Source organism: Lagopus muta, chromosome 6 (assembly GCF_023343835.1).
Source record: "Lagopus muta isolate bLagMut1 chromosome 6, bLagMut1 primary, whole genome shotgun sequence".
In the NCBI taxonomy this organism is placed as follows: Eukaryota; Metazoa; Chordata; class Aves; order Galliformes; family Phasianidae; genus Lagopus; species Lagopus muta.
Window position 1 is genome coordinate 11,310,668 of NC_064438.1, and position 11,409 is coordinate 11,322,076.

The window sequence follows — 11,409 nt, forward strand, 5'->3', positions numbered from 1 at the left end:
TAAATACTGATTAAAGGGGCTAGAAATCTGAGACTAACAGTTAAATTTACAAATCTGTCACATGCTTTCATGAATATTACAGAGAAGGAAATATCAAGTGCAAAGAAAAATAATTAAGTTAATTCCAATTTAAAAAGTACTTTTTATGTAGCAGCCCATGTTTCACATAGGATTTAACAGCTAATGCTAAATTTCTCACAATTAATGAGTGAGCTTGGATTTAGTATCCTACAGTGAAAAAAAATTAATATAGGATCAGCTAATCTAATTATGTACAGTTCTATATAAAAGTATTACAAGCTTTGAAGTGCTCGGAGACATATTAAAACACTGATACCTATTTAGAATAACAATTCTGTAAATAGAGATAATCCTGCCTCTTAAACTCGATACTGGTGGGGGAAAAAAACATTTGCATTTTCTTTAGAGAAGCCTAAGTGTAAGTGGCAGTCTAATATCAATGCTGCCAATAAGCAGAACTGAGGAATTTAAACCGTGTATTACATTTGTACTACGCTAAAGAATTCGTGTTGATGCTGCAGAGAACATGCCAAGAGTTCAGCAGCCGGCATTACTGCATGTACTTCAAAAGGTTCTGGCTCATAATTGCTGTGATCCAAGATAAAAAAAAAAAAAAGGTTTACTTTCCCTTTTCTCATTAAAATGGTCATGTTAATGTAATCACTCACATGAAAATATAAGTAATCTTACCACGCTCTATATGATTTGAAAACTAGGCATTAAAACTGAAAGTCACAATGAGGGGTTTTCCTTGTTTTCACCTTCTCAACAGATTTGATTCCCGTTTCAAACCGAACGAGCTTCTGCAAAAAGCAATAGCTATGGCTGTTTCTTCACTATAAATTAATCATGACACAAAACTCGAAATGAAAATGTCTCTTAAGAATAATTTCAACTACTAACTGCACCAATGAATAATAGTGCACAATCCTAATTAAACACAACTCTGCAGCTGCAAAAATAGGCTGAATCTGTCCAAAGCTACGAGTTGGCTTTAAAGGCTGGTTTGTTAGGGACTGTTTTCTTAAGGAAGGCTGGGCCCTCAGTCTTAATCAGCCAATAAATTATTTCCTGCAATTACATTAAATAGAAAATTATCTTCAAATTGGGAATGTTAATTGAAAATCAAAATTCAGACTGAAGTTTAGAAATTACATGCTGAATATAATTAGTCTAGAAAGGCTTCACCTCTATTTCATAAACAGGCTTTTGGTATTTCCTCAAGTGACCACTCAGTAAAGCTATCTGCTGGTAATGTGCTCGAGTGGAAGCACCTTTCCCCTGCCATGTATGCTAATAGACTTCCCTCTTCTTCACCGTGGTTTAAACATATAAATACAAGGCTGTATTAATGTTCTCTTCTTAATTTGATTGCGTCTAGAAAAGGAGATATCTTAACCTTAAAAATCAAATTGCATTGACAAAGTCACATTCACTACCAATCTCAAGTCATGTCCGGCAACTGTTTTCTGCACCAGGCTAGCAGAATGGGTCAAGAGCAGACCTCAGGTGCTTCTGAGCTCCTCCAACCCATTTCCTCCACTACTGCCCTTTGGTCAGATGCATTTTCATGCTGGCATTTTACTGTTACCTGTAGGCCTGGAGCCTACAAAGAGGAACTCAGCAGGACCCCAGGCACCCGCTCTCCTCATCGCAGTTTTCAGAGGCCTGTTTCTCTTGCCCCTCTCTCCATAGCTCTGTTGGAACTCCAGGAGCTAATGCAGCCATCATGGCCAGAGGTCAGCACTTCATGTTTCCTTTCCAGCCTTTGACTGCTAGATTTTAAACACTAAAAGGGACAGAGATGCAGGACCCTGTTAGGTCAAAGCCTCCAGCTGCTTTTCTCAGCACAATCATTAACTAAATCAATACCCTCATGTGTACAGGTATTCCAGGGGTCCCAGGTTATGCTCCAGATATTGATTGTGGCAAGATTATGACCAGTTAAACTGTATGAACTGTATAAATTGTGTGACTGGGTGTCATCCAGTGACTCCCAGCAGGTTTTTACTCTGCACATTTGGTTTCACTTAAACAGGAGGAGTCGTTCCATAGAAGTCCATAAGGTCCAAAGGCAGAATTCAGCCAATAACTCAAGGCCTTATCAGACTGAAGGGAGAAGGATCCGGATCACTCAAGTAGTTCATAGTAACATCAAACCATAGAAGAGGTTGTGTTTAAACATTTTAACGTTGAACCATGAGCACAAAAAAAAGTCCAATTTTAAGCCATTATAATTTCACAATTTTACATTTAAAATATTCAAAACGCATTTGCTAAAATCTCCAGTGAAAGAAAAAAAAAATCAATATTACTAGTAAATACGACTCATAAAAGGTATCTGAAATTTACTAATTTCCATTATAATTTATTTTTCCTCCTATTATCAATTAAATTCACGCAAATGATTTTAAAAAAAAGAAAAGTTTCTGATAAAAAATATCTCCCTAGTTATAACCCCTGCAAACCGGGGTTTATAATGGAAGTGCTGACACAACCCTAACTACAGCAGCGCAAATGGTGCCGCTATAATACACAAAATCAAGTTCTATTATTCTAAACTATCCTCGCTCGGGGGGTTTTCTTTACTGTGCTCCCAGACAAACTGCTGAAGCATGAAAAATTTAAATGCAATCAAGTGGGTCCAATTCTACTTTACTAGAACAAGTGTCTACAGTGGTACAATCTTAAAAGAAGATGCAACAGATTTGTTTGGTGCTTTTCTTTCTTTTTTCTTTTTTAGCTGTTTATTTATAATACTGTGCAGTGGAGATAAAATAAGAGAGGAAATTACACTCACATTATATCAGTATATTGATTACACAGCACACAATTAGAAAGAAAACTACATTGTGAAATTGTTGCTTTGGTTAAATTGACAGATTAGCTGAACACTGCAATCACTAAAGGTAGAAAATATACCTAATGGGTATGAAAAAAGGTTAGAAAAAGCCCTAATTATCTGGAGTCCTTTCACCTACTCAACTTCGAGAATTAGAGAAAATCTGCACTTTGATTTTCCAAAACTAGAATAAATTCTGCCTCATTCTGAACTTGAAGCTGAAAAAGACTGGGATCTTTTACCAAAGGCAAGGCTTGGACCGCATTTTCAGCCAACCTCAATATCAAGACAGTAAAGCCAAAACAGAAGGGCTAAGGGTTTCACCTACGTAAAACTAAAGAGACGGCTTATTATACATATGACATAATTTATACGTTAATCTAGAGAATAAATTGTCTCTGCTCCAATGAAGACTACCAGTTAGATTCTCAAAGCATCAGTTTTCTTTTTTCCTACAGACACTGTGTTATACCTTCATAAATGCAATTATTCTTTCTCTTTACTTTTTTTTTTCTAAGACATTTCTATGGTTTCTCCTTGTCTGTTCTTGTTTTAGATAGAAGCTTTATTATCCATGATAACTTACAACAATGGTACAGTAGACTAGTCGGTATTTCAAAAGCATATAAACTAAGCAATAACAATGGGGTAAATGACAAAGCAGACCTGTATTTGGCCAGCAATGAGCTCTGCTCCATCCTCTCAAAGCTTTCAGAAATGTAAAGGCATGTCTACACTGCAGCCACACAAATGACAGCTTTGTAATTCTGGAATATCCAAACCCATTTTAAACAAGCTCATTTCTGACAGCACTCCAAGTACAGTAGCGTGGTACTCAGATGGTCTAATTCATCCTGCTTTACTGACTGCAGACATAACCCAGGTCTACAGCTCCAACAGTAGATTGGAATCCGATTAGATTAGAAATACATTCACTTACAGAGCTTTTACGAACAGTCTCCATTCCTTTTCCCCAAAGTGCCAGATTAAAGTACTTAAGTGCATGATTAACTGTAAGTATGCAAGCAGTCCACTAATTTCAAATTGGACTACTCTGTTTCAAAAAGTTAAGCATATGTCTAAGTGCTTCTGTGACTTCAGAACTAAATAAATTAAAAGAAACCATTTTTAGACATACTCATAACCTTTTAAATACTTCCTTCTAAACTTTTATGCTAACCTGGGGTTAGTGAAAAGTAAAAAGCAGCCCCAGCAGCTTAGCCTGCTCTTCCCATCGCTCTAAAAGAGCAACAAATGCTCACACCTCTCTCATAATCTTATAAATGACTTACAGGGCTCTCTCTTACAAAGTCAGCAGTCAGATATGTGATAAAATAAATGCAGTGCATATTCGTCTTTGCCTGCACTGCCCACAGCATCCTCTTTAATACCTCTGGCCCAGCAGCTTACCAGTCAACAACTCCATTTGTTTCATGGATTCTCAGACCTCCTCTGAGACTCAAGTGTATGCCCATGAAGCACTCCTTATGCAATCTGTTTTGCCATGGAAGTTCATTTAAGTATGGGCCTGATGTAGCATGGGACAAACTGACACCGCTGCACACTACCTGCTGGAATAATTCATTTATTTCTAACTGAGAATTAGTTTACCATATTTGAAACATTCAGGAAAACTGATTATTTTTTATGTATACAGGTAGCAGTTACAGCAGTGGTCAGACAGACTTAAAGAAAAATGAAAATGCTTTTCCAATAGCCCAAACATTTTGTAGCTTTGCCTCTGGAAAACAATCTTGTGCGGACAAACTAACGTAACTCACTGTAAATCTAATGCTGTAATCTGCCTGCCATTTTAGAATAAACAGCTATTTCCTAAAATTATGAAATCTCATGTCTGATTTGAAGGAGCCTTAGTAACACAAATGAACAACTAGTGAAAGACTTCAGTCTCCCAGGGCCCCACAGCCTAACATAAATCCTTGTACAAAAAATTTGTATAAAATGACAACACAGCAAAGGAAAAAGTCTCCCACTCTCTGTTTCTTGTTCAGAGTCGCAACAACGCCTTATACAAATCAGCTCATCTCCCTCAAGCTCTTCCTAGGCTTCATTTTGCAGAAACACTACAAGAATTAGTTACATATCAATCATAAACGACATTTCAATATTAGACAGTTTAAGGTAGTCCTAAGAAACAGTAGGAATTAGCATGAAAATAAAAGTTTGTGAAAATGGAAGTAAATATAAATCAAGAAATGACAGCAGTATGTTAACTGGGCACCCAAATCTCTAGCTGAGATAAGCATCAAGCTAAGCAATACACCCACGGCTTCCAAGATACACAGGCAGAGCTATTCTTGCATTTGTTTTTCCAAACCAGACAAATTACAGTTCTCTTAATAGATATGAATACGAGTCACAAAGTTTGACTTCAGGTTCAAACTTCCTCAAGGCTCACAGAGCTTGGAACAACTTTTTACAGTACTTCTTACTCATAATTAAACAATGTGAGAGCTAGCAGCCCTTTGGAAATTTTTTGGAAAGCCATTCTCTTTCTGCCATTAAAGTAAGCTGTTCCAGCCATGTAGCCACAATAAAATATTAGGGGTGGGGAACAAGTTCCTGGCTATCCATCCAGTTGTCGAAAACATTTAAATGGATGCAGCTAAACAGCCTCACAGCCCATGATGACTTTTCAGTGAAAATATGAAGTGTTTACTTGGAGTCATAAAAGGCAAAAAATAAACCTACCTTTCTAGAAGGCTAACTGTTCCATTCTCTTTATTTACTGCCAGGAGTTTTCACTGAAACATGCCAAAGGTGAACTCGCATTGAAAGTAGTAAAGGGCAGTGAAAGAATAATCATTTAGCACCTGGGCTGTGCTCATCTTCGCTCACTGAAGTTAATATTTTCTATAGTTTATATTTAGCTGACAATATTCCTGTCACTTTATTTAAACAGCTTGAGACTGTTCTTTGGACTGGAGCTCATATGCCCTGGAATGCTTTGACTCATGAATTGTTTCTCCTGATAATGTTACATCACGTAACCACCTCTGTTTAATTGGTCAGTATTGGCCTCTCAGTGACGACTGCCTTTAAAGTCCTATGACTACACCATGTGTCTCTGGATATCCAATTTCCTACTGTTGGAAAAAGAAAAAAGGCAGTACTGACTTCCAGCTATCTTTACCAATAACTACGAGAACAAGAGGGAACATGCCAAGAACTTATCCATCAGCAACTTATTAGGATTTGTTGTTTTAGGCAGCAAGCAACAGAATATGCAATATAAATAAAAGCAATTGTTTATAATAAAATTAAAAAACAATGGTTGCTATAAATAAGCATTAATTCACATATTTTAATGGAATAGAATAACTTAATTGTTTAGATAAAGGATTACATAAATGCTTTTGATAAAGGATGACTAAAAATACTAAAAATTTATTTTAGCACATTTAGACTTGGAGCTGAGAGTGTATTCAAAAGACTAGATTTATTTTTTTCCCTAATAAAGCCTGTAAAGAACTTGTTCTAATAATTCAAAATTCTTCTGACCAAACCTAAACCTGGAGGGCAAGGAGTTCCTGAAAGGTTCATTAATTCCTCTTAAGTGCTCTAGGAGACACCAACTGCAATGGTAGAATACGGCATTCTGACCTTTTTTTATTCCACCAGATAATCTTTAGGAGGTACTAAGATGCCATGTGCTAAGTTACACACTAAATTTACCATCCTACAGGTGCAAAAACACAAGGTCACGTGCCATTCCATTGCACAGCTTAATACAGAAGTGAAACGTTTTGTTCCCAGTCAGATTTCCTGCCCCTCCCTCTTCCCAGTCTTCTGAATTCTGGTTTCTCAGTCAAGCAGATCAGCTCGGCAGGCACTGAGGAGTCTCAGTTTCAGGCTCCCCTGTAACCAGTTGCAGTAAACCACCTAATTAGTACCTCCACGTAACACGAAACAACAGCTCTGCAGTTCAGTTATGGATTGTCTTTTTAATCAAAACCTTACACTACAAGTCTAAAAACATTTCTAGCAGACAAACTATTTCTGATTCAGTAGAGGTTACGCAAGCATCAAGGCAGTTAAATATAGGTGCCAAACCATATTGCCAGGAGCTCTTAGTGCTGTGCGGTAGCGTTACCTGACAGCTTGGTGAATATAAAATTACTTGTTTCTCCAACTGAAGACAATCAAATTGTCACCTTCCATTGTAATAATGCACAACTGGGTGATAAGCAAAGTGCCAACGTAATTACTAGCAAGAAAACAAAACGTAACAAAAATATCAAGTCTAAATTTCTCTAAAGGGTAAACACATCCATCTGGCTATTCACAAAGAAAGGTAGGAGGGATTTTATTTTTACTGTCAAATATCGTAGTGCTATTTAGCAATGAGATTTATATGCCTTTCATTAAGTGAAAAATAAAAAACAAAAACAATTAAGGAAGGTGATTCAAGACACAGTAAAAGTAAGCAGAGCTGTGGTAGGATGGTACCTCTGTATATTTAAAGTATTACAAGTGTGCATGAGTGTGTATGTGCACTGTGATTATTATAGGCTCACATATATGAGGATTCATACAAATTAATTCCGACTGGCATATGGCATACTTTGGCACGAGCTATAAATGACGTGCCACTTCTGTTTATTTACTTAAATGACTTCACTCTAAGAACTGAAAATGAAGTTTGAACTGCAGACTGCCTCAGAGCTGTGACTTTCATGATATTAAAAACCTAAGAAAATGTTTTGTAGGGGGTAATCTGACTACATGAGAACTAACATTTTCACTATAGTTTTCTTTAGATTATTTAGCAAGCTTCATAGACAGGAGTGAAATTTTGGTAATGGAGAGATCTCATAACCAGAAACTGGTTTATATCTACAGTAGATTTGGGCATCCTATAAAATATAAAAGAGTATCCAGGGCAGGGTATATACTTGAAAAAATATTTTCATCTAGATCACAGAAATGAAGCTAAACTTAAATTCTTGTTGAAAAGCTTGCATTATAGAGTGATACAGTGGATTATATTTTCCTATATTAATATTCTAGTCACAGTGAAAGTTCTTGAACATTCATTGATGCAAAAGCACATGCTTTCTCGTACTTCTGAAGTTTTACCAGTACTGGACTAATTAAAAAACAGAGAAAAGACAAATATGCAAACCCAAGACTCTGCCTTGGACATTGTTTTTTCTCTGAAGGAGTACTCAATAAGGGTAGCAAGGGACAAGAAGCTTTTTCCCACACTGCCCAACCACACCAGTGTCAGATGCAATCCTAACCCCTGAGGAGAATGAAAGCACAGTGGCTTTCTTCGTTAGTCCTGCAGAAAAGGCTAAGGCTCCATGTACCCAAGAACACCACTGGCAACTGGTTACAAGTGCTGTGTGCACAGGAACTTGGCTGCTGCAAGGTTCTCAGCTGGCAACATCACTACCAAAAGCCTGGGCCTTCCAGCTAAAACCTGAGTGCAGGGTTAGGCCAGTGATCCTTGCTCTTGCTGCATCATACAACACTGCACCTCCTCGTCTACTGCCTTCACGACTAGATACACTCCAGCTGACTCTCCCCATTGTGGCACTGTTTGCAAGGGGTTACGCAGAAAATACAGGAGCACACATCAGAATATGGGTCAATGGGAACAGAGGGAAAAATGCAGTACGGACCCACGAGAATTATGATGTCACAAACATTTTGATCAGATAAAGCCAAACTAATAAAAATGCCATACTTCCTTTCCACAAATGAGGAGCTGAAGTTTTTGTCAGAATCCTTGCAAACAGGCTTTCACGAGGCAGCACTGTGCACAGAATTTCTCTGGTTTTTGAACAAAGGCTTCTACAATCTGATCTTCACGTACGCACACAATGGGAACCCTAATATGTGTTTACATATCCTTTACAGAAACCACCTGATTTACCAGTGAGCTGCAGCTACTACCGGGATAAAGGATAAGTTTTAGAAAAATATGACAGGGGATACCATGCCCAGCTGAAACTACCTGGGAAGTATTTCAGAGATAACTACCTCAGATTGGCATTGTGGTCAAGAACAACAGCACAGTAACTTCTCTCCTTCCCACCGTCCCTCCACTGCTTAGGCTGCACAGGTGTGAGCAGATGGGACACCAGTTTTTAATGTGAATTCATTTCCACGTGTAAAGATTAAGACAAAAAGAAATAATTGAAACAGCCTAAAAATGCAAATAATTTGCTAATGCAAATGCAAATAACACAAAATATTATATCCTCTATTAATTAAACTAACCAGTTGTTGCTAAGAAATGTAAACAATTTAAAGTTCAGTGTATTGAGACTTTGAACCTCCTATCCTTTTCATACGGCCTACTGATGAAATCTATACCAATTTTCACTGCCTTTTACTTCCAAAGCACCCTAAATAAAAATTGAAGAGTTACTTTACGGAGCACTGGAACAGGCTGCCCAGGGGGGTGGTGGAGTCTCCTCTGGAGATGTTCAAGACCTGCCTGGATGCCTACCTGTGCGACCTGGTGTAGGGAACCTGCTTTGGCAGGGGGTTGGACTCGATGATCTCTGGAGGTCCCTTCCAACCCCTACAATTTTGTGATTCTGTGATTCTACTTATAGTCTTAGTGGGACATACAATTTCAAGTATTTTCATCATAATTTAGTAAACTAAAATCAAATCAGACTCTAATACAAAGCAGCTTCCCAAAGCAAAGTTTTTTATTATTATTTTTAAGGGCTTCATTAAAGTGTTTGCATAGATGCTGAAAAGAAACAGAGAATACTTAAAAAGTAATGGCCAGAAGGAAAATTGACACAGCACCACCATTCAGCTTGGAGAGAGCTAGCAGATTCTGCATACAGTGCTCAGAAACTGTGTCAACTAGAAAGGAAGCTACAGAATTTCCCTGTCTTCTGTGTCAGATCTACAAAATGCCACAAAATTGTTAGGAAGAAATAATTTGCAGTAACTGAGGACCATCAACTATCTAATTTTCATCTGATCTGTAATAAGTAGAAGGAAACATGCAAAGCAAAATCAGTCGCAAGGGGAAAGGTGAGGAGTGCCCAAGCTCTCCACTGCCCCCACATTTCCAAGTGCTCAAGTTCCATTTTAGTATTTCTGTGTGCCAAAGAATACCATGAAGTATAACTATGAGAATAAAGAGAAAACCAAAACCCAGCACGAGCCAAAGATCCAATCCATTGAAGTTGTCCCTAGATAATTAGAAAGAAAAAAAAAAAAACCCAACTGTCTAAAATGCAAACCTAAAATGCTGTCAGTGAGTGTAAACGTTTTTATCATTACCATTTAAATTCAATTGGATCCCTTAGAAATGATTTTAGCTGAAACACTGAAATACTCTATTATAGCTTGTGATGCAGTATGTTTACCATTGAAATACACAGCTCTCTGTTGTGGTTTTCATCTCTGACCCATTTTTTCCTATATTTTAAGGATAAAACATATGATCTGCATATGTAAAGAAGTCTTGTCGTTTCAAACAGTGTCAATTTTTGCTCAGGGCTATATTTTGTAACAGTTTCCCACTTATGTTTATTGGTAATAATTTATAATAGTCACGCAAACAGTACATCCTACAAGCAGACTATTCTAATAACAAAATCTAATGGTTTTGTTTTCTTGTGCATATTTGTTGACAACTCAATTATCAATTAGAAAAGCATTGCTATACAGAACGTATAGCTTTACAGACATTCAGTGGGTACAGCCAACATCCTTACCATGTACCATCAGCAAAACAGTCCAATGTCTGTGGTTTTAAACCAAATAGGAGTAAAATTGAAAAGAAATGGATCTTTTAATCTAGAAATTATGACACAAGCATAGAATTGTTGCAGACTTTCAAGTTTGGTCCAGATCCTCAGACACTGTAAATCAGAGCAGCTGTACTGAAGTTAATTGAAACCTCTTTATTCAGCTGAAGATATAGCCTTAACAACTTTTCTTGGCATAGAAAAAATCAATTGGGCCCCACTGCAACATGAAATGACTGTGTTTACAGTGAAAAACTTACTACCATTACTTTATTACTGTGGATCGTATGCCATGATAATACTCCTCCAACCACTCATCAAAGATAAATGCAAAATGTGGTAAGGCACACTAATGACTATATGTATTTCTCTCTTTGCTTTTTCAACCTATTCCTCTTTAGCCAATTCAGACTAACGAGGTCTCTTTGCTTACACAGACAAGCACTTTCAGAAAAATTACAGAACTTGTTTCTCCAACTGGCAAACGTGCCAACATCAGACGATAATTCTGGGGAGAATCAAACACATGCAGAGAAACAAAACCAGTTTTAGGTTTTAATTTGAACACGGATTCTTATGTTACTACTTGGCAAAGCACTGCAGTCCAGCAGCTCCCACAGAGCAAGGTCACGAACGAGATGGGGTCATCCAAATACAGAAGACCCCCAGCACAGCAGGCACAGGCTCTATGCTAATTATACCAGCCCACATCAGTCCACAGCAACCGCTCTGAAGCCTTTCTGTGACATTAATACCACACAGAGTGGGGCTGAGGGGACAGGAGCAGAGGAAGCGCCC

At 37.7% G+C, this 11,409-nt stretch overlaps 1 protein-coding gene across 14 annotated transcripts in view; it reads right to left on the reverse strand.

Moving 5' to 3' along the window:
* Positions 1-11,409, reverse strand: part of SOX6 (SRY-box transcription factor 6) — a 371,963-nt gene that overhangs the window by 228,446 nt on the left and 132,108 nt on the right. The window contains exon 1 of one of the 14 annotated variants that reach the window (XM_048947798.1): positions 1,613-1,781. The exons of the other annotated variants lie outside the window; for them this stretch is intronic. The gene's annotated coding sequence lies outside the window, so the exon portion shown is untranslated. Of the gene's footprint in view, positions 1-1,612; positions 1,782-11,409 lie in introns of those variants that run through there. 14 annotated transcript variants of the gene reach the window in all.